Below are 26,885 nucleotides of genomic sequence, written 5' to 3'. Positions count from 1 at the left end.
GGCCGCGCGCTGCCCTGCCCCGCCTCCGCCGAGAGCCGTGGCCCGCCTCCTCCGCCGCACGTCGCGGATCCGGTCGGGCCGGACCGGACCCGGCGACCTCGAGCCCGGCCGCCGCCTCTCCTTGTTCTCCGGCGCCATTTTCGGCAAAGTTCCGGCCAGATCCGCCGCCATCCTCGATCCCCGCGCCGCGTTGACTTTTTCGCGGGGTAAAAAAATCTCACCAAGTCCTAGTAATTTTGTGCATACTTTGACATGCCATAACTCTGCATCCGTGGCTCCGATTCGTGCGTGTAGCATATCAAAATGTTCGTCTCAAAGAGTACATCATTTCATCTCATTGCATCATTTTCATTTGAGCTCATCTTGATGCCCGAAATGCTGTTGGAAGAGGCCTATGTGATGATAGTTTCAGATCTGTTTCAGCAAATGCACTTTTGTCATTTTTTCCATGATTAATGTGTGCATGCTATGATCCTGAGCTCTACATGTGTTTTGAAGAATGCCATGCCATCTTTACAGGGGTGTATGCCATGTATTTTTGTGATCTTTGTGGTGACTAGCACAAGCATGCAAAGTAGCTTACTCAATGATGCTGATTTCAGGGACTTCGAATTTCACTAAGTCTTTGCCCTGTCATTATTTTTGTGCCATATGTTCATGTTGTTTCCTAGTGATCTATGCCTCTTTTGAGCATGATCAGTAAGGATGTTTTGTAGATAATGTTATGCTCTATCCACGCATGTCTTTGTTTGCAATTATGGAGCACCTTAGCTTGAGTCAATCGAGCTCTACTTTTGCTATAAAATGTTCCTGGCAGATTGTTAACATGTTTAGCGATTTTGCCAAGCTTATTGTTGTTGATCCGTGCATGCTATGTTGTTGTTATTGCCATGTCTAGCTTCTATGCCATGTCTATTTGCTGGGTGTATGCTTAGTTTGTCATGCAATGCCTCGTAGTGAGTGCATCGAGCTCGTAAACATGCCTACTTGATAACTGTTTTGCCATGCTCCAGTTTTTCACCAAGCCCGAATCTGTTTATATTTTTGCTATGTTCACATGTTTGCAATTGTATTTTTTGATCCCTTTTGGCTCATGGTCACTAAGGGACTTTTGTTATATGCTTTGAGTAGCTTCATTCCATGCCTTTCTTTGCCATGATATGTTCCTGTAGCATGTAGTTTTCATGCTTTAAACATTGCTTCCTGATGATAAAATTCCTGACATGCTGTTAATTTCACCAAGTCTGTAACCTGTTATCTTTTGCACTTTTGCCATGCTTATTTGAACCTGTTATTGAGTGAATTAGCCGTAGCTCAGTGTTCATCTTTTGTTAAGCATCATGAGTGAATCCCTGCCATGTATTTTGTTTCCATGTTTGAGTGCAGTAGCTTATTTATCTTGATGCATTTATATGGCTTCGTGCTGATTATCGCAGACCGGTGCCATATTTGTTTTGCTTGCCATTTCCAAACCGTGCATCCGATTCCGGTGATCTTTATATCAATTTCGACCGAAATCAACTCACCTTTCCAGTGGCACTCTTGGATTTCCAAGTTGAGGCCAGGTCCAATCATTCCTTTCAAAATCTTGCATATGCATCGCATACCGCATCCCGCATATCATGTCATGTTCATGTGTTGGTTGTTTACTATGTTGTGTGCTTCTTTCCGGTGTTGCTTCTTTGGGTTGGTTCCGATAACGCCGTGTTTGTGAGGAACCATTCGTCTAAATCCATTTGTCTTCTTCATGGACTCGTTCTTCTTCCTTGCGGGATTTCAGGCAAGATGACCATACCCTCGAAATCACTTCTATCTTTGCTTGCTAGTTGCTCGCTCTTTTGCTATGCCTATGCTACGATACCTACCATTTGCTTATCATGCCGCCCATATTGTTAAGCCAAGCCTCTAACCCACCTTGTCCTAGCAAACCGTTGTTTGGCTATGTTACCACTTTGCTCAGCCCCTCTTATAGCGTTGTTAGTTGCAGGTGAAGATTGGAGTTTGTTCCATGTTGGAACATGGATATTTTGTTGGGATATCACAATATCTCTTATTTAATTAATGCATCTATACACTTGGTAAAGGGTGGAAGACTCGGCCTTATGCCTGGTGTTTTGTTCCACTCTTGCCGCCCTAGTTTCCGTCATATCGGTGTTATGTTCCCGGATTTTGCGTTCCTTACACGGTTGGGTTATAATGGGAACCCCTTGACAGTTCGCCTTGAATAAAACTCCTCCAGCAAGGCCCAACATTGGTTTTACCATTCGCCACCTAGACTTTTTCCCTTGGGAGTCGCGCATCCCGAGGGTCATCTTTATTTTAACCCCCCGGGCCAGTGGTTGTCTAAGTGTTGGTCCAAATTGAGCGATGTCCGGAGCTATAGGGGCAACTCTGGGCTGGCCCACCTGACGTCTGGCTCATCCGGTGTGCCCTGAGAACGAGATATGTGCAGCTCCTATCGGGATTTGTCGGCACATCTGGGTGGTTTTGCTAGTCTTGTTTTACCATTGTCGAAATGTCTTATAACCGGGATGCCGAGTCTGATCGGATTGTCTTGGGAGAAGGAATATCCTTCGTTGACCATGAGAGCTTGTGATGGGCTAAGTTGGGATACCCCTGCAGGGATTCGAACTTTTGAAAGCCGTGCCCGCGGTTATGGGCAGATGGGAATTTGTTAATGTCCGGGTGTAGATAACCTGAAGTTGATCTTATTTAAAATACATCAACCGCGTGTGTAGCCGTGATGGTCTCTTTCCGGCGGAGTCCGGGAAGTGAACACGACGTTGGAGTTATGCTTTACGTAGGTTGTTCTAGGATCACTTCTTGATCATAGTTTCTCGAACGTGCCTTGCCTTCTCTTCTCGCTCTCATTTGCGTATGTTAGCTACCATATATGCTAGTCACTTGCTGCAGCTCCACCTCATACCTTTTACCCTACCTATAAGCTTAAATAGTCTTGATCGCGAGGGTGTGAGATTGTTGAGTCCCCGTGACTCACAGATACTTCCAAAACCAGATTGTAGGTGCTAATGATACCATGTAGATGACGCAATCGAGCTCAAGGAGGAGCTCGATGAAGATCTCGTTCATTGTGTTGTTTCGTTTCAGTTGATCAGCAGTGGAGCCCAGTTGGGACGATCGGGGATCTATGTAGCATTTGGGGTAGTCTTCTTTTATTTTGGTTTCGTAGTCAGACCTTGATTGTATCTGGATGATGTAATGCTTTATTTATGTATTGTGTGAAGTGGTGATTGTAAGCCAACTATGTATCTCTTTCCCTTATGTATTACATGGGTTGTGTGAAGATTACCTCACTTGCGACATTGCTTTCAATGCGGTTATGCCTCTAAGTCGTGCTTCGACACGTGGGAGATATAGCCGCATCGACGGCGTTACATGCCTACTCCGGATACCATTAGATTAAGATGAAGGAGTCTGACCAGGTCGCAATGGCATTTATTACCCTGTATGGGCCTTTTTGCTTCAACATTATGCCCTTCAGGCTCAAAAACGCTGGTGCCACTTACCAACGCACGATCCAAACATGTTTGAAAAAACAAATTGGGAAGACAGTGGAGGCATATGTTGACGACATGGTCATCAAGACTAAACATGTCGAATAATTGGTGGACGATCTACGCCTCACATTTGACAACCATCGAACATATGACATACGGCTCAATCCGAAAAAATGTGTTTTCGGTGTTCCAGCCGAGAAACTGCTTGGGTTCATTGTTTCCAATAGAGAAAATCGAAGCAAACCCAGCCAAAATCCGAGCCCTGTCACAATTGGCAACGCCAATAGACTTAAAGCAGCTCCAATAACTAGCTGGGTGCGGGGCAGCCTTAAGCCGCTTCATCTCCAGATACGGAGAAAAGGCATCACCACTCTATCGACTACTCCGATGCACCGATGCTACAACCGGATTGGCAGAAATAAAAACATTGTTAGCAGGTAACCCAATCCTAGCCGCCCCAAGTGTTGGCGAGCCTATGTTGCTCTACATATCCACGACTCGCCAAGTTGTGAGCGCTGTGCTCATCATCGAGCAAGAGGAAGAGGGACACAAATTCCCCATCTAGAAACCAGTATACTATGTATCGGCGGTCCTTACACCATGCAAATCTCGATACCCTCACTATCAGAAGATAGCTTATGCGGTCTTTATGGCATCCCAAAAGCTGTGACACTACTTTCAAGAGTGTTCGATCATGGTGGCATCCGAAGTACCACTCAATGACATCATAAATAACCGGGATGCCACCGGCCGCATAGCCAAATGGGCCATCGAGCTCCTACCATTTGAAATAACATACAAGCCACGCCGAGCTATTAAATCTCAGGTACTGGCCAACTTTGTCACCGAGTGGACAAAAGCCAAGCTCCCTAAAGAGTAGAGAACATACTCCAACTGAGTCATGTACTTTGACGGCTCTAAAATGTTAGCCGGAGGGTCTGGTGTCATCTTGACATCCCCTACGGGGGACACAGTCTGCTACGTGTTAAAAATCATGTATACAGACTCCAACAATGCAGCCGAATACGAGGCACTCCTACATGGTCTCCGAATGCTGTCTCCATGGGCATACAACACCTATAGGTGCATGGGGATTCAAACCTCACAATATCCCAAATAAATGGAGAATTCGATGTAAAAGACCCAAAAATGGCGGCATACCAAAACACCAATGGCGATGCTGGTTGTAGATCCCGCACTCGACAGCGTGGGGAGAAGCGCGAGCCCCCACACCGGATCTCAGGAACCTGTAGAATCTCGGGAAGTAATAAGTAATTGATGGGTTTCTAGAGTGACAGAAGCTTAAACCCTAGTTTATGCGTTGCTTCGTAAGGGGCTGATTTGGATCCATATGTTTCATGCTATGGTTAGGTTTACCTTAATACTTCTGTTGTAGTTGCGGATGCTTGCAATGGGGGTTAATCATAAGTGGGATGCTTGTCCAAGTAAGGACAGTACCCAAGAACCGGTCCACCCACATATCAAATTATCAAAGTACCGAACGCGAATCATATGATCGTGATGAAAACTAGCTTGACAATAATTCCCATGTGTCCTCGGGAGCGCTTTCCTTCATATAAGAGTTTTTCCAGGCTTGTCCTTTGCTACAAAAAGGATTGGGCCATCTTGCTGCACCTTATTTACTTTTATTACTTGCTACTTGTTACAAATTACCTTTTCACAAAACTATCTGTTACCAATAATTTCAGTGCTTCCAGAGAATACCTTACTGAAAACTGCTTATCATTTCCTTCTGCTCCTCGTTGGGTTCGACACTCTTACTTATCGAAAAGACTACGATGGATGCCCTATACTTGTGGGTCATCAAGACTCTTTTCTGGCGCCGTTGTCGGGGAGTGAAGCGCCTTTGGTAGGTGGAATTTGGTAAGGAAAAATTTATATAGTGTGCTGAAATTTACTGTCAGTTGTTAGTATGGAAAGTAATCCTTTGAGGGGCTTGTTCGGGGTATCTTCACCCCGACCGGTAGAACAAATAGTTTCTCCTCAAACTACTGAACCTACCGAAAATGTTTACTTTGAAATTCCTTCGGGTATGATAGAGAAACTACTAGCTAATCATTTTGCAGGAGATGGAACATTACATCCCGACTTACACTTAATCTATGTGGATGAAGTTTGTGGATTATTTAAGCTTGTAGGTATGCCCGATGATGTTATCAAGAAGAAGGTCTTCCCTTTATCTTTGAAGGGAGATTCATTGACATGGTATAGGCTATGTGATGATATGGGATCATGGGACTATAAACGGTTGAAATTGGAATTCCATCAGAAGTTTTATCCTATGCATCTTGTTCATCGTGATCGTAATTATATATATAATTTTTGGCCTTGCGAAGGAGAAAGCATCGCTCAAGCTTGGGGGAGGCTTAAGTCAATGTTATATTCATGCCCCAATCATGAGCTCTCAAGAGAAATGATTATTCAAAAAATTTATGCTCGCTTTCTGACAACAATCGCTCCATGCTCGATACTTCTTGTACCCGTTCCTTTATGATGAGAACTATTGAATTCAAATGGAATTTATTGGAGAGAATTAAATGCAACTCTGAAGATTGGGATCTCGACGAAGGTAAGGAGTCAGGTATAACACCTAAGTTTTATTGTGTTAAATCTTTTATGGATACTAATGTTTTCCGTAAATTTAGCACTAAATATGGACTTGACTCTGTGATAGTAGCTTCTTTTTGTGAATCTTTTGCTACTCATGTTGATCTCCCTAAGGAGAAGTGGTTTAAATATAATCCTCCCCTTGAAACAAAAGTAGTTGCACCTATTAAAGTTGAAGAAAAGACTATCACTTATGATGATCCTGTTGTTCCTACTGCTTATGTTGAGAAACCACCTTTCCCTGTTAGAATAAAGAATCATGCTAAATCTTCCACTATGGTCAACAAAAGTAATATTAAGACACCTAAACCCCCTGAGCAAATTTAAGTTGAACCTAAAATTGCTATGGTTAAAGATCTCTTGGCCGATAATATTGATGGACATGTTATTTACTTCTGTGATGAAGCTGCTAGAATTGCTAGACCTGATGCTAAAAATAAAGACAAACCTATTGTAGGCATGCCTGTTATTTCTGTTAAAATAGGAGATCATTATTATCATGGATTATGTGATATGGGTGCTAGTGCTAGTGCAATACCTATTTCCTTATACAAAGAAATTATGCATGATATTGCACCAGCTGAGATAGAAGGTATTGATGTTACCATTAAGCTTGCTAATAGAGATACTATTTCACCAGTTGGGATTGTTAGAGATGTTGAAGTCTTGTGTGGGAAGGTTAAATATCCTGCTGATTTTCTTGTTCTTGGTTCCCCACAAGATAGCTTTTGTCCCATTATATTTGGTAGACCCTTCTTGAATACTGTCAATGCTAAGATAGACTGCAATAAGGATATTGTTTCTGTTGGTTTAGGGGATATGTCTCATGAGTTTAATTTTGCTAAATTTCGTAGACAACCCCATGATAAAGAATTACCTAGTAAAGATGAAATTATTGGTCTTGCTTTTATTGCCGTGCCTCCTACTGATCCATTAGAACAATATTTGCTAGACCATGAAAATGATATTTTCATGAACGAAAGAAGGGAAATAGATGAAGTATTCTTTAAACAGGGACCTATTTTGAAACACAACTTGCATGTTGAAATCCTAGGGGATCCTCCTCCACCCAAGGGTGATCCTGTGTTTGAGCTTAAACCATTACCTGATACTCTTAAATATGCTTATCTTGATGAAAAGAAAATATATCTTGTTATTATTAGTGCTAACCTTTTAGATAAGGAGGAAGAGAAATTATTGAAAACTCTGAAGAAGCACGGTGCTGCTATTGGATATACTCTTGATGATCTTAAGGGCATTAGTCCCACTCTATGTCAACACAAAATAACTTTGGAGGAAGACGCCAAACCAGTTATTGATCACCAACAACGGCTGAATCCTAAGATGAAAAAGTGGTAAGAAAGGAAATATTAAAGCTCCTTGAGGCAGGTATTATTTATCCCGTTGCTGATAGTCAGTGGGTAAGTCCTGTCCATTGTGTCCCTAAGAATGGAGGTATTACTGTTGTTCCTAATGATAAAGATGAATTGACCATGCAAAGAATTATTACAGGTTATAGGATGGTAATTGATTTCTGCAAATTAAATAAGGCTACTAAAAAGATCATTACCCTTTGCCTTTTATTGATCAAATGCTAGAAAGATTATCCAAACATACACATTTTTGCTTTCTAGATGGTTACTCTGGCTTCTCTCAAATACCTGTGTCAGCTGATGATCAATCAAAGACCACTTTTACTCGCCCTTTCAGTACTTTTGCTTATAGACGTATGCCTTTTGGTTTATGTAATGCACCTGCTACCTTTCAAAGATGCATGATGGCTATATTCTCTGACTTTTGTGAAAATATTTGTGAGGTGTTCATGGATGATTTCTCCGTTTACGGATCGTCATTTAATGATTGCTTGAGCAACCTTGATCGAGTTTTGCAAAGATGTGAATAAACTAATCTTGTTCTGAATTGGGAGAAATGCCACTTTATGGTTAATGAAGGTATTGTCTTGGGACATAAAATTTCTGAAAGAGGCATTGAAGTTGATAAAGCTAAAGTTGATGCTATTGAAAAGATGCCATGTCCCAAGGACATTAAAGGTATAAGAAGCTTCCTCGGTCATGCCGGTTTTTATAGGAGGTTCATTAAGGACTTCTCAAAAATTTCTCGGCCTTTGACTAATCTATTACAAAAGGATATTCCTTTTGTCTTTGATGATGATTGTGTAGAAGCATTTGAAATACTTAAGAAATCATTGATTTCTGCACCTATTGTTCAGCCACCTGATTGGAATTTACCCTTTGAAATTATGTGTGATGCTAGTGATTATGTTGTAGGTGCTGTTCTAGGGAAAAGAGTTGATAATAAATTAAATGTTATTCAACATGCTAGTAAAACTCTAGACAATGCCCAGAGAAATTATGCTACTACTAAAAAAGAATTTTTAGCAGTTGTTTTTTGCTTGTGATAAGTTCAGACCTTATATTGTTGATTCTAAAGTAACTATTCACACTGATCATGCTGCCATTAAATATCTTATGGAAAAGAAAGATGCTAAACCTAGACTTATTAGATGGGTTCTCTTGCTACAAGAATTTGATTTGCATATTATTGATAGAATGGGAGCTGAGAACCCCGTTGCAGACAACTTGTCTAGGTTAGAAAATGTTCTTGATGACCCACTACCTATTGATGATAGCTTTCCTGATGAACAATTAAATGTCATAAATGCTTCTCGTACTGCTCCATGGTATGCTTATTATGCTAATTATATTGTTGCTAAATTTATACCACCTAGTTTCACATACCAGCAAAAGAAAAAGTTCTTCTATGATTTGAGACATTACTTTTGGGATGACCCACATCTTTATAAAGAAGGAGTAGATGGTATTATTAGACATTGTGTACCTGAGCATGAACAGGAACAGATCCTACGCAAGTGTCACTCCGAAGCCTATGGAGGACACCATGCTGGAGATAGAACTGCACATAAGGTATTGCAATCCGGTTTTTATTGGCCTACTCTCTTCAAGGATGCCCGTAAGTTTGTCTTGTCTTGTGATGAATGTGAAAGAATTGGTAATATTAGTAGACATCAAGAAATGCCTATGAATTATTCACTTGTTATTGAACCATTTGATGTTTGGGGCTTTGATTATATGGGACCCTTTCCTTCCTCTAATGGGTATACACATATTTTAGTTGCTGTTGATTACGTTACTAAGTGGGTAGAAGCTATTCCAACTAGTAGTTCTGATCATAACACCTCTATTAAGATGCTTAAAGAAGTTATTTTTCCGAGGTTTGGAGTCCCTAGATACTTAATGACTGATGGTGGTTCACACTATATTCATGGTGCCTCTCGTAAAATGCTTGCTAAGTATGATGTTAATCATAGAATTGCATCTCCTTATCACCTAGAATCTAGTGGTCAAGTAGAATTCAGTATCAGAGAGCTCAAATTAATCTTGCAAAAACTGTTTATAGATCTAGAAAGAATTGGTCCAAGAAACTTGATGATGCATTATGGGCTTATAGAACTGCATATAAAAATCCTATGGGTATGTCTCCGTATAAAATGGTTTATGGTAAAGCATGTCACTTACCTCTTGAATTAGGACATAAGGCATATTGGGCTATTAAAGAGCTCAATTATGACTTCAAACTTGCTGGTGAGAAGAGGCTTCTGACATTAGCTCACCTGATGAATGGAGAACCCAGGCCTATGAAAATGCCAAGTTGTTTAAAGAAAAAGTTAAAAGATGGCATGATAAAAGGATACAAAAGCGTGAGTTCAATGTAGGTGATTATGTATTGCTATACAACTCTCGTTTAAGATTTTTTTTTCAGGCAAACTTCTCTCTAAATGGGAAGGTACTTACGTTATCGAGGAGGTCTATCGTTCCGGTGCCATAAAAATCAACAACTTCGAAGGCACAAATCCGAAGGTGGTGAACGGTCAAAGAATTAAACATTATATCTTAGGTAATCCCATAAATGTTGAAACTAATTTTATTGAAACCGTAACCCCGGAGGAATACATAAGGGACACTTTACGGAACGTTTCACACTCCAAAAAGGAATAGGTACATGGTACGGTAAGTAAACCGACTCCAAAACAGTTCTAATGGCAATATTTCTCCGTTTTGGAATATTTAGAAAAAAATAGGAAAATAATAAGCAGAACGGAAAGAACATGAGGCTTCCACGAGGGTGGAGGGCGCGCCGTACCCCCCTGGGCGCGCCCCCTGCCTCGTGGGCACCTCGTGTGCTCTCCGGACTCCGTTTTCTTGCACGATACTTCTTTTGGTTGGTAAAAATTCATTATATAATCTCCCGGAGGTTTTGACCACCGTATCACACAAATATCTCTTGTCTTTGTTTCGAGCTGTTTTTCTGACAGATCTAGGTCGTCATGTCGTCTTCAAGTGCCCCCAAGGACAAGTTCTTCGAGAAGGTCTTCAACCCCTACCTCGCGGAGGTGCTGCAACACCCTCAAACCATTGAGCTGCGTGAGGGTTTGTTGCACATCTGCGATGCTAAGGGACCAAGGAGGACCGGAAGCACGGAGGCAAGGCTCGAGGCATTGGAGCAACAAGTTTTCAAGTGTCAAGAGATGGTGGAGTGTGGACTCGACTCCAATCACATTATGATAACGGAATTCACCAACAACCACAAGATGGACGTCAAGGACATTGGGGAGGCCATCTTCAAGCTTCATGAGAAAATCGAGCCCCTCCAAACCTAGATCTATGACTGGCAAAATCAAACTGTGAGTATGAATATAGATTCAAGAGGATGAGTTTGGCTGCAGATTTGAGGATTCAGGAGACTCGATCATCCTTCTATGATGGTGAGCCTATGCCTTGGAAGAGGGACGACAAGCCTACATCATCAACAACTCCACCTTCTTCACCAACAAAGAAGAACTGAGCCTCGGGTATGGGCACTCCCCTTGGAAACTGCCAAGCTTGGGGGAGTGCCCCGGTATCATATCACCATCACTTTTATCTTTACCATTTTTCTTAGTTCGATCCTTTTGATAATATCTTGATCTAGTAGAATAAAGTTTTAGTATGATCTAGTTGTGAGTTTTACTTTATGATCCTTCTATGTAATCGAGTCCGTGAGCTATATATAATAAAGATAAGTGTTGAGTCAAGGGCTTGATTATTTTGCTATAATCTTGAGGGAATAAAATAAAAGGAGAACGAATAAAAAGAAACAAAGAGATCATATGGATCTTATGGAGAGTAATGACTTCACATATAAGAGTATGATGAATAAAAGTTGTTGAGAGTTGACAAACATAGTTTTGGTCATCCTTGCAATTAATAAGAAGTAAGAAAGAAAGAGAGGTTCACATATAAATATACTATCTTGGACATCTTTTATGATTGTGAGCACTCATTAAAGTATGACATGCTAAGAGTTGACGTTGGACAAGGAAGACAACGTAATGAGTTATGTCTTCTTTCATCTGAGATAAATTATATTGTCATGGATCATCCAACATTCTGAGCTTGCCTTTCCCTCTCTTGCTAGCCAATTTCTTTGCACCAAGTAGAGATACTACCTGTGCTTCCAAATATCCCTAAACCCAGTTTTGCCATGAGAGTCCACCATATCTACCTATGGATTGAGTAAGATCCTTCAAGTAAGTTGTCATCGGTGCAAGCTAAAAAATTGCTCTCTAAATATGTATGACTTATTAGTGCGGAGAAAATAAGCTTTATACGATCTTGTGATATGGAAGAAATAAAAGCGACAGACTACATAATAAAGGTCCATATCACAAGTGGCAATATAAAGTGACATTCTTTTGCATTAAGATTTTGTGCATCCAACCATAAAAGCGCATGACAACCTCTGCTTCCCTTTGCGAAGGGCCTATCTTTTACTTTTATCTTCTACCTTATATAAGAGTCATGGTGATCTTCACCTTTCCTTTTTACATTTTATCCTTTGGCAAGCACAATGTGTTGGAAATATCCAGACATATATAGCTAATTGGATGTGAGTCTTCATGAACTATTATTGTTGACATTACCCTTGAGGTAAAACGTTGGGAGGCAAAACTATAAGCCCCTGCCTTTCTCTGTGTCCGGTTAAAACTTCATACCCGTAAATATTGCATGAGTGTTAGCAATTGTGAAAGACTAAAAGATGGTTGAGTATGTCGACTTGCTGAAAAGCTCTTATATTGACTCATTCCTATGTTATGATAAATTGCAATTGCCTCAATGACTGAGATTAGAGTTTGTTGGTTCTCAATGAAGTTTATGATTCATACTTGAAATTGTGATTGAATTGTTACTTTAGCATAAGAGATCATATGACGATATATATATATATATATATGTTGTTGTTCTAAGAATGATCATGATGCCCTCATGTCCGTATTTTATTTTTATCGACACCTCTATCTCTAAACATGTGGACATATTTTTCGATTTCAGCTTTCTCTTGAGGACAAGCGAGGTCTAAACTTGGGGGAGTTGATACATCCATTTTGCATCATGCTTTTATATCGATATTTATTGCATTATGGGCTGTTATGACACATTATGTCACAATACTTATGCCTATTCTCTCTTATTTTACAAGGTTTACATGAAGAGGGATAATACCGGAGCTGGGATTCTGGGCTGGAAAAGGAGCAAATATTAGAGACCTATTCTGCACAGCTCCAAAAGTCCTGAAACTTCATGAAATCTATTTCCAGAATATATAAAAAATACTAAGCGCAAGAAGTTCCAGAGGGGGGCCACACCCTGGCCACAAGGGTGGGGGCGCGCCCCCTGCCTCGTGGGCGCCCTAGTGGCCCTCCGATGCCCATCTTCTGCTATATGGAGTCTTTCGTTGAGGAAAAAGTCATAAGAAAGCTTTCGGGACGAGACTACGCCGCCACGAGGCGGAACCTTGGCGGAACCAATCTAGGGCTCCGACGGAGCTGTTCTGCCGGGGAAACTTCCCTGCGGGAGGGGGAAATCATCACCATCGTCATCACCAATGATCCTCTCATCGGGAGGGGGTCAATCTCCATCAACATCTTCACCAGCACCATCTCATCTCAAACCCTAGTTCATCTCTTGTATCTAATCTTTGTATCCAAACCTCAGATTGGTACCTGTGGGTTGCTAGTAGTGTTGATTACTCCTTGTAGTTGATGCTAGTTGGTTTACTTGGTGGAAGATCATATGTTCAGATCCATTATGCATATTAATATCCCTCTGAATATGAACATGAATATGCTTTGTGAGTAGTTACGTTTGTTCCTGAGGACATGGGAGAACTCTTGCTATTAGTAGTCATGTGAATTTGGTATTCGTTCGACATTTTGATGAGATGTATGTTGTCATCCCTCTAGTGGTTTCATGTGAACGTCGACTACATGACACTTCACCATTGTTTGGGCCTAGAGGGAGGCATTGGGAAGTAATAAGTAGATGATGGGTTGCTAGAGTGACAGAAGCTTAAACCCTAGTTTATGCATTGCTTCGTAAGGGGCTGATTTGGATCCATATGTTTCATGCTATGGTTAGGTTTACCTTAATACTTCTGTTGAAGTTGCGGATGCTTGAAATGGGGGTTAATCATAAGTGGGATGCTTGTCCAAGTAAGGACAGTACCCAAGCACCGGTCCACCCACATATCAAATTATCAAAGTACCGAACGCGGATCATATGATCGTGATGAAAACTAGCTTGACGATAATTCCCATGTGTCCTCGGGAGCGCTTTCCTTCACATAAGAGTTTGTCTAGGCTTGTCCTTTGCTACAAAAAGGATTGGGCCATCTTGCTGCACCTTATTTACTTTTATTACTTGCTACTTGTTACAAATTACCTTATCACAAAACTATCTGTTACCGATAATTTCAGTGCTTGCAGAGAACACCTTACTGAAAACTGCTTATCATTTCCTTCTGCTCCTCGTTGGGTTCGACACTCTTACTTATCAAAAAGGCTATGATAGATCCCCTATACTTGTGGGTCATCAGAACTTCCTGCGATCAGAATGAGGCCCGTCTCATAGTTCGACTTCTAAAGCCTATAAAGTTTACAAAGGTGAACTATATAAGAAAAGTACCAATGGAGTCCTTCAAAGGTGCATTTCTGAAGAGGAGGGACGTCAACTTCTGACTAAAATACACGCTGGTCTAGGAGGCCATCACGCCGCGGCTCGGGCCCTCGTAAGCAAGGCGTTCCGTACAGGTTTCTTTTGGCCAACGGCCCAAGCAGACACACATGCCCTTGTGCAACGTTGTGTGGGATGTCAGCTTTTACCCAATCAAAGTCATATGCCGCCCACTGCCTTAAGAACAATCCCCATCACTTGGCCTTTTGCAGTATGGGGTCTAAATATGGTTGGACCCCTTAAAGGGGGAATCCACGAGAAGAAATATTTACTGATTATGCAGGATAAATTCACTAAGTGGATAGAGGCCAAACCTGTAAAAATAGCTGAAGCAGGGCCAGTGATCGACTTTATATCCGGCGTGGTATACCGTTATGGTGTCCCGCATAGCATCACACTGATAATGGCTCCAATTTCACAGCCGATGAGGTGAAAAATTGGTGCGCTAACTTGGACATTAAGCTTGATTATGCATCAGTATATCACCCTCAAACAAATGGTCAGGTCGAACGGGCCAATGGCCTGATAATGAGCGGCATTAAACCCAGACTGGTGCGATCCCTACGGGAGTCAGATAAGCACTGGGTTAAGGAACCCGATTCCGTGCTCTGGGGATTGCGGACTACACCTAATCCCACGACCGGATACACACCTTTTTTCATGGTGTACGACGCAGAGGCTGTCTCGCGCTGCGATATTATTCATGACTCACCTCGAGTGCGCATGTACAAAGAGATATAAGCCGAGCTCGATCGGCAGGACGACCTAGACGGCCTTGAGGAGGAGCGTGATATTGCACGAGCCCGTTCCGCATTTTATCAACAACAGGCTGGGAGATACCAAAGCAGAGAAGTGAGGGCCAAGACTTATAATGTCGGCAAACTCGTTTTACGCCTCCCAGAGAAGAAGAAGGACAAGCTCAAACCAAAATGGGAGGGCCCCTTCATTATAGATGAAATTCTCACAGGAGGAGCCTATCGCCTTCGTAATGCATTGGATAATCGCCTTGAGCCGAATCCATGGAACGCTGCTCGGCTCCGAAGATTCTACGCATAAGTTCGGCCGTGTGTTTTTTCCCGGTCCCCTTTTTCTCCTCTTCATTTATTTTTTGTTTTATCGTTTTTATAAATGTCCCAGGATATGTTCGAATAAGCCGAACTCTTAAGGGGATCACATTTTAAATGTATACACCCACTATGACTGGGGTCTTCTTCGATGAAGCTTATTATTAAAGGCTTAGAGCTTCCACTAAACACGTCATTTGTTTATATACACCCTTTTGCCATTATATGAACCTCTATGACTTAAGTTTTTGCCAAGCTGGGTTGCCTCGCTCCTGTGTTTATGCCCTACATTCCCGATTGTTCAGCTAGGGCGTAAAGGAGCAGCTTTGCGATTGTTACAACCGGGTAATCCAGACCTGTACCTCAGACGGGTGAGGCAGAAAGCTAGTGTTCCTAAGAGAATAATTGGGCGGCAATCAAACAATAGATTGTTACATTCCTGTAACTCTTCGAAAAATTAATACGGGACAGTTTCCCCGTAATTCGGATCAAAAGCCCAGGCGCGCACAGTTAAAGCATGCCAACCCAAGGAAAGGAACCCTTAACATAACTATTCTCCTTGGAAGATGTTTCTTACATATGTAATATAACATATCTACCGAACTAAATTTTTGTGTGTTCGAGAACAATGACTGGGTTGCCTGGTTTCCGGACATAATGAATGCTCCTTACATTCCACAATAGTATCCTCCACCATCTTTGTTGGAGGTTAAAGACGAAGGCCTGTGATGACAATTTTCCACATGTTCGGCTGAAGATATTGGATGATCATAGAGTACATTGATACATTGAATCAAATGCCTACTCCTTATCTATTCCATCTATAAGACTGTCTAAACTACAGTCTTCTTGCAAATATTTTGCAGCTATCATTACTTGGTCATACACCAAGTTCAACGGATTTTCTTTCTCGTCTGGTCCCTGCGGTCCCACTCGGGCCACATGATTCGGATCTAACTGGGTAAAGCGTGTTTTCACCATCGCCCAGGCTTCTCGTGCGCCCTCACGGCAGGTGGACGTCTTCCATAGCTCAAAGCGGCGCCAGGCACCTTTGAACATGCTCGCCAAAACCTCCATACTTTATGGAGGGGCATCGTATGGCCATAAAGCCTTGGCCATATTCTTCATGGCTTTCCAGTCCCACTCATGCACCACGGACAACTCCTTAAGCACTTCACCTCGAAATCCAGATACTTATTTTTTAACCGACCAGTTAAAAGACCTGCAGCAACAGGGTTATGACATTCTGAATTGTGGACTAATATGGGTTTCTATGATGTTTCTAAAAGTCATACCAAACATGCCGCATTTCAGCTTCTCATTCTCTTTTCGAGTGGCCGGTAACTAAGCCTTTAAGCTCTCTATCTCTTAGGATTGTTGGTATTTTTTCTCCTCATGTTTCTTCTTGTCGAAAGTGGTCAGTGCGTCCTTTTTTACTTCCACAAGTTCGGCGGTGATGGCATTAAGCTGTGACTGCTTCATTTTCAGCTCCTGGGATAGCGTAGTATTCTTCTCCTTGAGAACCTGCAGGTCATATCGATCCTTAAATCGGTTGGCCTCACCACTTCAAGTCTCGGGGGGTACTGGCATATGTCTATTAAAATTACAAGAACTCTTACCTTTATATCCTTTGAGAACAATTGAGTAACTCTGGCAAGTCCATCTCGAGCGGCTCAGATATATGCATCCACCGAACTGAGTGCGGTAAATTCCTGCTCAGAAAAGGCTGGAGCACGCATGGCCTCTTTCAGTCAACGGTGATTCATTATGCTCCCACCTCAGAATTCATGACAGATACGTCATCCGAATCCTCAGGAGGGGGCAGAACTGGTATTGCAGCAGCCCTCGTCCTAGTCGACGAGTCCGGCGCCGGATTTGCTGACATTCGGCTAGCAGGACGTTTCCCCACTGTCTGCCGTGTGCTCCTCCTGAATCAAAGATAGGAGGGAACTTTAATAATCCGAACTCATGCCTAGGCACATATCAAACAGACATACCCCTTTGAAGACTGTGGGGGCTCTACGGCCTCCTTTTGTTTTGAATGGTTACCCTGCGTAGGGGCCGCCCTCGAGGGGGTGCGATCCACTGAGCATCGATCGTATGAAGTACAGTTTAGTATAATGGATAAAGGCGCAAGAAGGGACTTCTTTTTGAGAAAGGCTCTTTGAATACTTACAATGGAGAAGGGATAGGGGTGGGGATAGTCGGTTGTAATAGCCACTTCCGAGCCGTCCAGGCTGGCCTAATAAAATACCCCATCATCAAACTCTATGTATATATCCGGATCCTCGCAGAAGCCAGGGTCTTCATCGCGGTTGTGATCCTTGGCTGTGGGGAAGGACAGTGAACATCGTCGAACATCTTCCTCCATGACTGTTTTTATGACAACAAAGAACAACTTGATTAGTATGTCGTGACAGCAGTAAAAAGCAACACGGGTAATCGAATCTTACCCATTCAATGGGGTTGTACATGGAATAACCTTCTTGACAGTTTAAGCAGAGGAAGTATTCTTTTTCACCCTTGTACAGATCGACCAAAATCATGGCCAGTTCGGCCGGGGTATCCAGACCCTTGCGTCTGTAACAAGATGCATTGTCTTCCCCGCTGTAGCACCATAAAGGAGTTACTCTGGACTGGAGAGGCTGGATACATCTTTTTATTGCAATAGCCATGACTTTGATTATCGATAGCTTGGTATGAGCTAATAATCTGACCTTGTTGACCAACCTTTTCATTTCTACACTATCTTCCTCCTTGGGACTTTGGAGACACCAGTTGAGGTGTTTCTTCAAAGGAGCACTGGAAAATTGAGGGAGGCCATGCCGAACTGGGTCCGGCAGTGGGACATCATTGATATAAAACCACTCCGAAGACCACCCTGGATATACCTCTTTCGGAGTTCCAATGGGGTCGCCTTATCTGGCTATACGCCATACTTTGGAGCCACCCACTTCGAATATAGAACCTCCCCGATGGCGGGGGACGAGGCAGAAGAATTTTCTCCATAGTTCGAAATGGGACTTGTAGCCCAAGAATAGTTTGCAGAGGGCAACAAAGCCTAAGATGTGCAGAATCGAACCGGGGGTGAGGTTGTGCAGTTGGATGCCGTAAAATTCCAATAAACCCCTGAGAAAGGGATGGATTGGAAATGCTAAGTGCTACCTCTTGAGCTTGCGTTGGATTTCCCCGAAGAGGAAGGGATGATGCAGCAGAGTAGCATAAGTATTTCCCTCAGTTTTTGAGAACCAAGGTATCAATCCAGTAGGAGGCCACACTCAAGTCCCTCGTACCTGCACAAAACGATAGCTACTCGCAACCAACGCGATTAGGGGTTGTCAATCCCTTCACGGTCACTTACAAGAGTGAGATCTGATAGATATAATATTTTTGGAATTTTTGGTATAAGGATGCAAAGTAAAAAGTAAAGGCAAAGTAAAAAGCAAAGCAAGATTAAAGCGATGGAGATTGATATGATGAGAATAGACCCGGGGGCCATAGATTTCACTAGTGGCTTCTCTCAAGAGCATAAGTATTCTACGGTGGGTGAACAAATTACTGTTGAGCAATTGACGGAACTGAGCATAGTTATGAGAACATCTAGGCATGATCATGTATATAGGCATCACGTCCATGACAAGTAGACCGAAACGATTCTGCATCTACTAATATTACTCCACTCATCGACCGCTATCCAGCATGCATCTAGAGTATTAAGTTAAAAACAGAGTAACGCCTTAAGCAAGATGACATGATGTAGAGAGATAAATTCATGCAATATGAAATAAACCCCATCTTGTTATCCTTGATGGCAACGATGCAATACGTGCCTTGCTGCCCCTTCTGTCACTGGGAAAGGACACCGCAAGATCGAACCCAAAGCTAAGCACTTCTCCCATGGCAAGAACTACCAATCTAGTTGGCCAAACCAAACGGATAATTCGAAGAGACTTGCAAAGATAACCAATCATACATAAAAGAATTCAGAGAAGATTCAAATATTATTCATAGATAGACTTGATCATAAACCCACAATTCATCGGTCTCAACAAACACACCACAAAAAGAAGATTACATCAAATAGATCTCCACAAGAGAGGGGGAGAACTTTGTATTGAGATCCAAAAAGAGAGAAGAAGCCATCTAGCTACTAGCTATGGACCCGAAGGTCTAAGGTAAACTACTCACACTTCATCAAAGAGGCTATGATGATGTAGAAGCCCTCCGTGATGATGGCCTTCTCCGGCGGAGCTCCGGAACAGGCCCCAAGATGGGATCTCGTGGATACAGAAAGTTGCGGCGGTGGAATTAGGTTTTTGGCTCTTGTTTTGATCGCTTGGGGGTACGTAGGTATATATAGGACAAATGAGTACGTCGGTGGAGCCCCGAGGGGCCCACGAGGCAGGGGGCGCGCCCTAGGGGGGCCCACCCTCGTGACCGCCTCTCTGATGCCTTGGCGCAGGCTCCAAGTCTCCTGGATCACGTTCGGTGAGAAAATCACGTCCCCGAAGGTTTCATTCCGTTTGGACTCCGTTTGATATTCCGTTTCTTCGAAACACTGAAATAGGCAAAAAAACATCAATTCTGGGCTGGGCCTCCAGTTAATAAGTTAGTCCCAAAAATAATATAAAAGTGAAAAATAAAGCCCAATATAGTCCAAAACAGTAGATAATATGGCATGGAGAAATCAAAAATTATAGATACGTTGGAGACGTATCAGGCATCCCCAAGCTTAATTCCTGCTCGTCCTCGAGTAGGTAAATGATAAAAGGAGAATATTTGATGCGGAGTGCTACTTGGCATAATTTCAATGCAAATCTTCTTAATTGTGATATGATAATTCAGATTCGAAAGATTCAAGACAAAAGTTTATATTGACATAAAAAATAATAATACTTCAAGCATACTAACAAAGCAATTATGTCTTCTCAAAATAACATGGCCAAAGAAAGTTATCCCTACAAAATCATATAGTCTGGCTATGCTCTATCTTCACCACACAAAGTATTTAAATCATGCACAACCCCGATGACAAGCCAAGCAATTGTTTCATACTCTAACCTTTTCAAAACTTTTTCAATCTTCACACAATACATGAGCGTGAGCCATGGATATAGCACTATAGGTGGAATAGAATGGTGGTTGTGGAGAAGACAAAAAGGAGAAGATAGTCTCACATCAACTAGGTGTATCAACGGTATATGGAGATGCCCATCAATAGATATCAATGTGAGTGAGTAGGGATTGCGATGCAACGGATGCACTAGAGCTATAAGTATATGAAAGCTCAAAAAGAAACTAAGTGGGTGTGCATCCAACTTGCTTGCTCATGAAGACCTAGAGCAATTTGAGGAAGCCCATCATTGGAATATACAAGTCAAGTTCTATAATGTAAAATTCCCACTAGTATATGAAAGTGATAGCATGAGAGACTCTCTACTATGAAGATCATGGTGCTACTTTCAAGCACAAGTGTGGTAAGAGGATAGTAACATTGTCCCTTCTCTCTTTTTCTCTCACATATTTTTATTTTTTTATTTGGGCCTTTTCTCTTTTTTTTGTGGCCTCTTTTTATTTGGGCTTCTTTGGCCTTTTTTTTTAATTTTTCGTCCGGAGTCTCATCCCGACTTATGGGGGAATCATAGTCTCCATCATCCTTTCCTCACTGGAACAATGCTCTAATAATGATGATCATCACACTTTTATTTTTCTTACAACTCAACAATTACAACTCGATACTTAGAACAAAATATGACTCTATATGAATGCATCTGGCGGTGTACCGGGATATGCAATATGACAATGATGAATGTGTCATGAACGGAACGGTGGAAAGTTGCATGGCAATATATATCGGAATGGCTATGGAAATGCCATGATAGGTAGGTATGGTGGCTGTTTTGAGGAAGGTATATGGTAGGTGTATGATACCGGCGAAAAGTGTGCGGTATTAGAGAGGCTAGCAAAGGTGGAAGGGTGAGAGTGCATATAATCCATGGACTCAACATTAGTCATAAAGAATTCATATGCTTATTGCAAAAATCTAGAAGTTATCAAAGCAAAGTATTACACGCATGATCCTAGGGGGATAGATTTGTAGGAAAATACCATCGCTCGTCCCCGACCGCCACTCATAAGGAAGACAATCAATAAATAAATCATGCTCCGACTTCATCACATAACGGTTCACCATACGTGCATGCTACCGGAATCACAAACTTTAACACAAGTATTCTTTAAATTCACAACTACTCAACTATCATGACTTTAATATTATCACCTCCATATCTCAAAACAATTATCATGCTTCAATCTTTTCTTAGTATTCAACACACTCAAAAGAAAGTTTCACAAATCTTGAATACCAAGCATATTATTATTAAGCAAATTACCATGCTATTAAGAGACTCTCAAAATAATTTAAGTGAAGCATGAGAGATCAATAGTTTATTTAAAACAAATCCACCACCGTGCTCTAAAATATCTAAGTGAAGCACATAGAGCAAAATTACATAGCTCAAAAGATATAAGTGAAGCACATAGAGCAAAACTACATAGCTCAAAAGATATAAGTGAAGCACATAGAGTATTCTATCAAATTTTAATTCATGTATGGCTCTCTTAAAAGGTGTTTACAGAAAGGATGATTGTGGCATACTTAAGACACAAAGACAAAAATAATACAAGACGCTCCAAGCAAAACACATATCATGTTGGTGAATAAAAATATAGCTCCAAGTAAATTACCAATGGAAGTGGACGAAAGAGGGGATGCCTTCCGGGGCATCCCCAAGATTTGACTTTTTGGTGTCCTTGGATTATCTTGGGGGTGCCATGGGCATCCCCAATCTTAGGCTCTTGCCACTCCTTGTTCCATAATCCATCAAAAGAATTCACCCAAAACTTGAAAACTTCACAACACAAAACTTAAAGTAGAAAGCTCGTGAGCTCCGTTAGCGAAAGAAAACAAAAGACCACTTCAAGGTACTGTAATTAACTCATTATTTATTTATATGGGTGTTAAAACTACTGTATTCCAACTTCTCTATGTATTATAAACTATTTTACTAACCATAGATTCATCAAAATAAGCAAACAACACACGAAAAACAGAATCTGTCAAAAACAGAACAGTCTGTAGTAATCTGTAGCTAGCACAAGATCTGGAACCCCAAAAATTCTAAAATAAATTGCTGGACGTGAGGAATTTATATATTAATCATCTTCAAAAATAATTAACTAAATAGCACTCTTCAAATAAAAATGACAGCAGTTCTTGTGAGTGCTAAAGTTTCTGTTTTTTACAGCAAGTTCAACAAGACTTTCCCCAAGTCTTCCCAACGGTTCTACTTGGAAAAAACACTAATTAAACACAAAAAACACAACCAAAACAGAGGCTAAATAATTTATTTATTACTAAGCAGGACCAAAAATCAAGGAATAAAAATAAAATTGGGTTGCCTCCCAACAAGCGCTATCGTTTAACGCCCCTAGCTAGGCATAAAAGCGAAGATAGATCTAGGTATTGCCATCTTTGGTAGGCAATCCATAAGTGGCTCTCATGATAGTTTCATATGGCAATTTTATTTTATTTCTTGGAAAGTGTTCCATGCCCTTTTTTAATGGAAATTGAAATCTAATATTCCCTTCCTTTATATCAATAATTGCACCAACTGTTCTAAGGAAAGGTCTACCAAGAATAATAGGGCAAGAAGGATTGCAATCTATATCAAGAACAGTTAAATCTACAGGCACATAATTCCTATTTGCAACAATAAGAACATCATTAATCCTTCCCATAGGTTTCTTAATAGTTGAATCCGCTAGATGCAAGTTTAGAGAGCAATCATCAAAATTACGAAAATCTAGCAAATCACACAAAGTCTTGGGAATAGTAGAGACACTAGCACCCAAATCACACAAAGCATAAAACTCATGATGTTTAATTTTAATTTTAATAGTTGGTTCCCACTCATCATAGAGTTTTCTAGGGATAGAAACTTTCAACTCAAGTTTTTCTTCATAAGATTGCATCAAGGCATCAACAATATGTTCGGTGAGGGCTTTCTTTTGACTATAAGCATGTGGAGAATTTAGCACGGATTGCAACAAGGAAATACAATCAATTAAAGAGCAACTTTCATAATTAAATTCCTTGAAATCCAATATAGTGGGTTTAGCAACATTTAGATTTTTATTTCTTTCAATCCCACTTTCATCAATTTCATCATAAAGATCTAAATACTCCGAATTTTTAGAACGCCTTCTAGGTAAAGGAAGATCATATTCAGTTTCATAAAGATTCATATTGCAAAACAAAGATTTAATAGGAGTAACATCAATAAATTTTAGATCTTCATCTTGATTTTCATAGGAATTCGGCTTAGCGGCCATCTTATTGACTAAGGTGGCTTGCATATCCGAAATTTCAGCAGTCATCTTTTCTAGACGAGCAATTTGGGATCTTATACCATCAAATTCTTTAGACATATCATCAAGCTCTTTATTCATATAACTCATAAAACTTTTTTGTTCCTTAAGCTTGTTTCTAAAGAAATTATTATGCTCTAATTGCAAAACCATAAATTTCCTAACGTTGTTTTCGATCTCCTCTAACCTTTTAAGGTGAAGACAACCGAATCTTGGTTGAGCCATCGCGACAAACAAGCAATCTAACACACAAGCAAACAAAAAGGCAAGCGGGCAAAAGAGGCAAATAGAGAGGAAGGATAGAGAGAGAGAGAGAGAGAGAGGGCGAATAAAACGGCAAGGGTGATGTGGGCGAGAGGAAAACAAGAGGCAAATGGCAAATAATGTAATGCGAGAGATAGGGATAGTGATGGGTACTTGGTATGTTGACTTTTGCGTAGACTCCCCGGCAACGGCGCCAGAAATGGCTCGTTGTCAGGAGTCAAATCTTGACTTGTGCGAACCTCCCCGGCAACGGCGCCAGAAATCCTTCTTGCTAACTCTTGAGCTTGCATTGGATTTCCCCGAAGAGGAAGGGATGATGCAGCAGAGTATCGTAAGTATTTCCCTCAGTTTTTGAGAACCAAGGTATCAATCCAGTAGGAGGCCACGCTCAAGTCCCTCGTACCTGCACAAAACGATAGCTACTCGCAACCAACGCGGTTACGGGTTGTCAATCCCTTCACGGTCACTTACGAGAGTGAGATCTGATAAATATAATATTTTTGGTATTTTTGGTATAGCGATGCAAAGTAAAAAGTAAAGGCAAAGTAAAAAGCAAAGCAAGATTAAAGTGATGGAGATTGATATGATGAGAATAGACCCGGGGGCCATAGGTTTCAGTAGTGGCTTCTCTCAAGAGCATAAGTATTCTACGGTGGGTGAACAAATTACTGTTGAGCAATTAACAGAATTGAGCATAGTTATGAGAATATCTAGGCATGATCATGTATATAGGCATCACGTCCGTGACAAGTAGACCGAAATGATTCTGCATCTACTAATATTACTCCACTCATCGACCGCTATCCAGCATGCATCTAGAGTATTAAGTTAAAAACAGAGTAACGCCTTAAGCAAGATGACATGATGTAGAGAGATAAATTCATGCAATATGAAATAAACCCCATCTTGTTATCCTCGATGGCAACTATGCAATACGTGCCTTGCTGCCCCTTCTGTCACTGGGAAAGGACACCGCAAGATCGAACCCAAAGCTAAGCACTTCTCCCATGGCAAGAACTACCAATCTAGTTGGCCAAACCAAACGGATAATTCGAAGAGACTTGCAAAGATAACCAATCATACATAAAAGAATTCAGAGAAGATTCAAATATTATTCATAGATAGACTTGATCATAAACCCACAATTCATCGGTCTCAACAAACACACCGCAAAAAGAAGATTACATCGAATAGATCTCCACAAGAGAGGGGGAGAACTTTGTATTGAGATCCAAAAAGAGAGAAGAAGCCATCTAGCTACTAGCTATGGACCCGAAGGTCTAAGGTAAACTACTCACACTTCATCGGAGAGGCTATGATGATGTAGAAGCCCTCCGTGATGACGGCCTTCTCCGGCGGAGCTCTGGAACAGGCCCCAAGATGGGATCTCGTGGATACAGAAAGTTGCGGTGGTGGAATTAGGTTTTTGGCTCCTGTTCTGATCGTTTGGGGGTACGTAGGTATATATAGGATGAATGAGTATGTCGGTGGAGGCCCGAGGGGCCCACGAGGCAGGGGGCGCGCCCTAGGGGGGCCCACCCTCGTGACCGCCTCTCTGATGCCTTGGCGTAGGGTCCAAGTCTCCTGGATCATGTTCGGTGAGAAAATCACATTCCCGAAGGTTTCATTCCGTTTGGACTCCGTTTGATATTCCGTTTCTTCGAAACACTGAAATAGGCAAAAACAGCAATTCTGGGCTGGGCCTCCGGTTAATAAGTTAGTCCCAAAAATAATATAAAAGTGGAAAATAAAGCCCAATATAGTCCAAAACAGTAGATAATATAGCATGGAGCAATTAAAAATTAGAGATACGTTGGAGATGTATCACTAAGCCCCGCAAAAGGAACGGAACGAAGCACACCCTCTCCTTATTATTGGGGTTGGGGAAACTTTCAGCCAGCACATCGCTGCCAATTGAGGCCAATCCCGCTCATACGGAGACTAGATCTGTGAGGGGAAGATATCCCTGTGTCTGGAGTCGACTCAACTAAAGATGAGACACTGAGCAGCTCTGTCAATCATCCTCTTAAGGGCCATGGGGGCACGAAGAAGAGCCTGGGGCGCTGGCCATGTTTTGAAGCTTTTTTGTGGCTAGTCTTGGTGTTTTTATGCATGATGTGGATGTCACCTGGGGGATCTGACCTCTTTATATAGACGTCATCCCTGTGTGGCCAGGCGTTTTCTTTTTGATAAAAAAATTGTGGACCCTTCGCATTCGCCCAGCGCATGGAAATCGAGGCGACAGGGAAGGAGTAATAAAGGCAGAACGAGGAAGTCAGGACCGAACTATTATTCGCCCAATATATAGTGAAGAACCAACCTTGCAAAAGTCAAAGACATAAACCGGACACTGCATCGTCATTTGAAGGCCAGTTCGGGGGCTACTAAGGGAGTCCTGGATTAGGGGGTCCTTTGGTGTCCGGGCTATTCGATATGGGCTGGACTAATGGTCCGTGAAGGTACAAGGCAGAAGACCTTCCCCCGTGTCCGGGTAGGACTCTCCTATGCGTGGATGAAAAGATTGGTGTCCAGATATGTAATTTCCTTCTTCCACAAACCGACTCTGTACAACCCTAGGCCCCTCTGATGTGTATATAAACCGGAGGGTTTAGTCTGTAGACGCTATCAGAATTCTCATAGGCTAGACATCTAGGGTTTAGCCAGTGCGATCTCGGGGTAGATCAACTCTTATAACCCCTATACTCATCAAATACAATCAAGCAGGACATATGGTTTACCTTCATTAAGAGGGCCCAAACCTGGGTAAACATTATGTCCCACTTGTCCCTTGTTACCTTCGATCCTCAGACGCATAGTTCGGGACCCCCTACCCGAGATCGGCTGGTTTTGACACCGACAGAAACTACTAAATTACTAGACAATATTATGGC

This window comes from Triticum dicoccoides, chromosome 5A (assembly GCF_002162155.2).
Source record: "Triticum dicoccoides isolate Atlit2015 ecotype Zavitan chromosome 5A, WEW_v2.0, whole genome shotgun sequence".
Lineage (NCBI taxonomy): Eukaryota > Viridiplantae > Streptophyta > Magnoliopsida > Poales > Poaceae > Triticum > Triticum dicoccoides.
The sequence above is the reverse complement of the archived record's forward strand: the minus strand, read 5'-3'. Positions refer to the sequence as shown.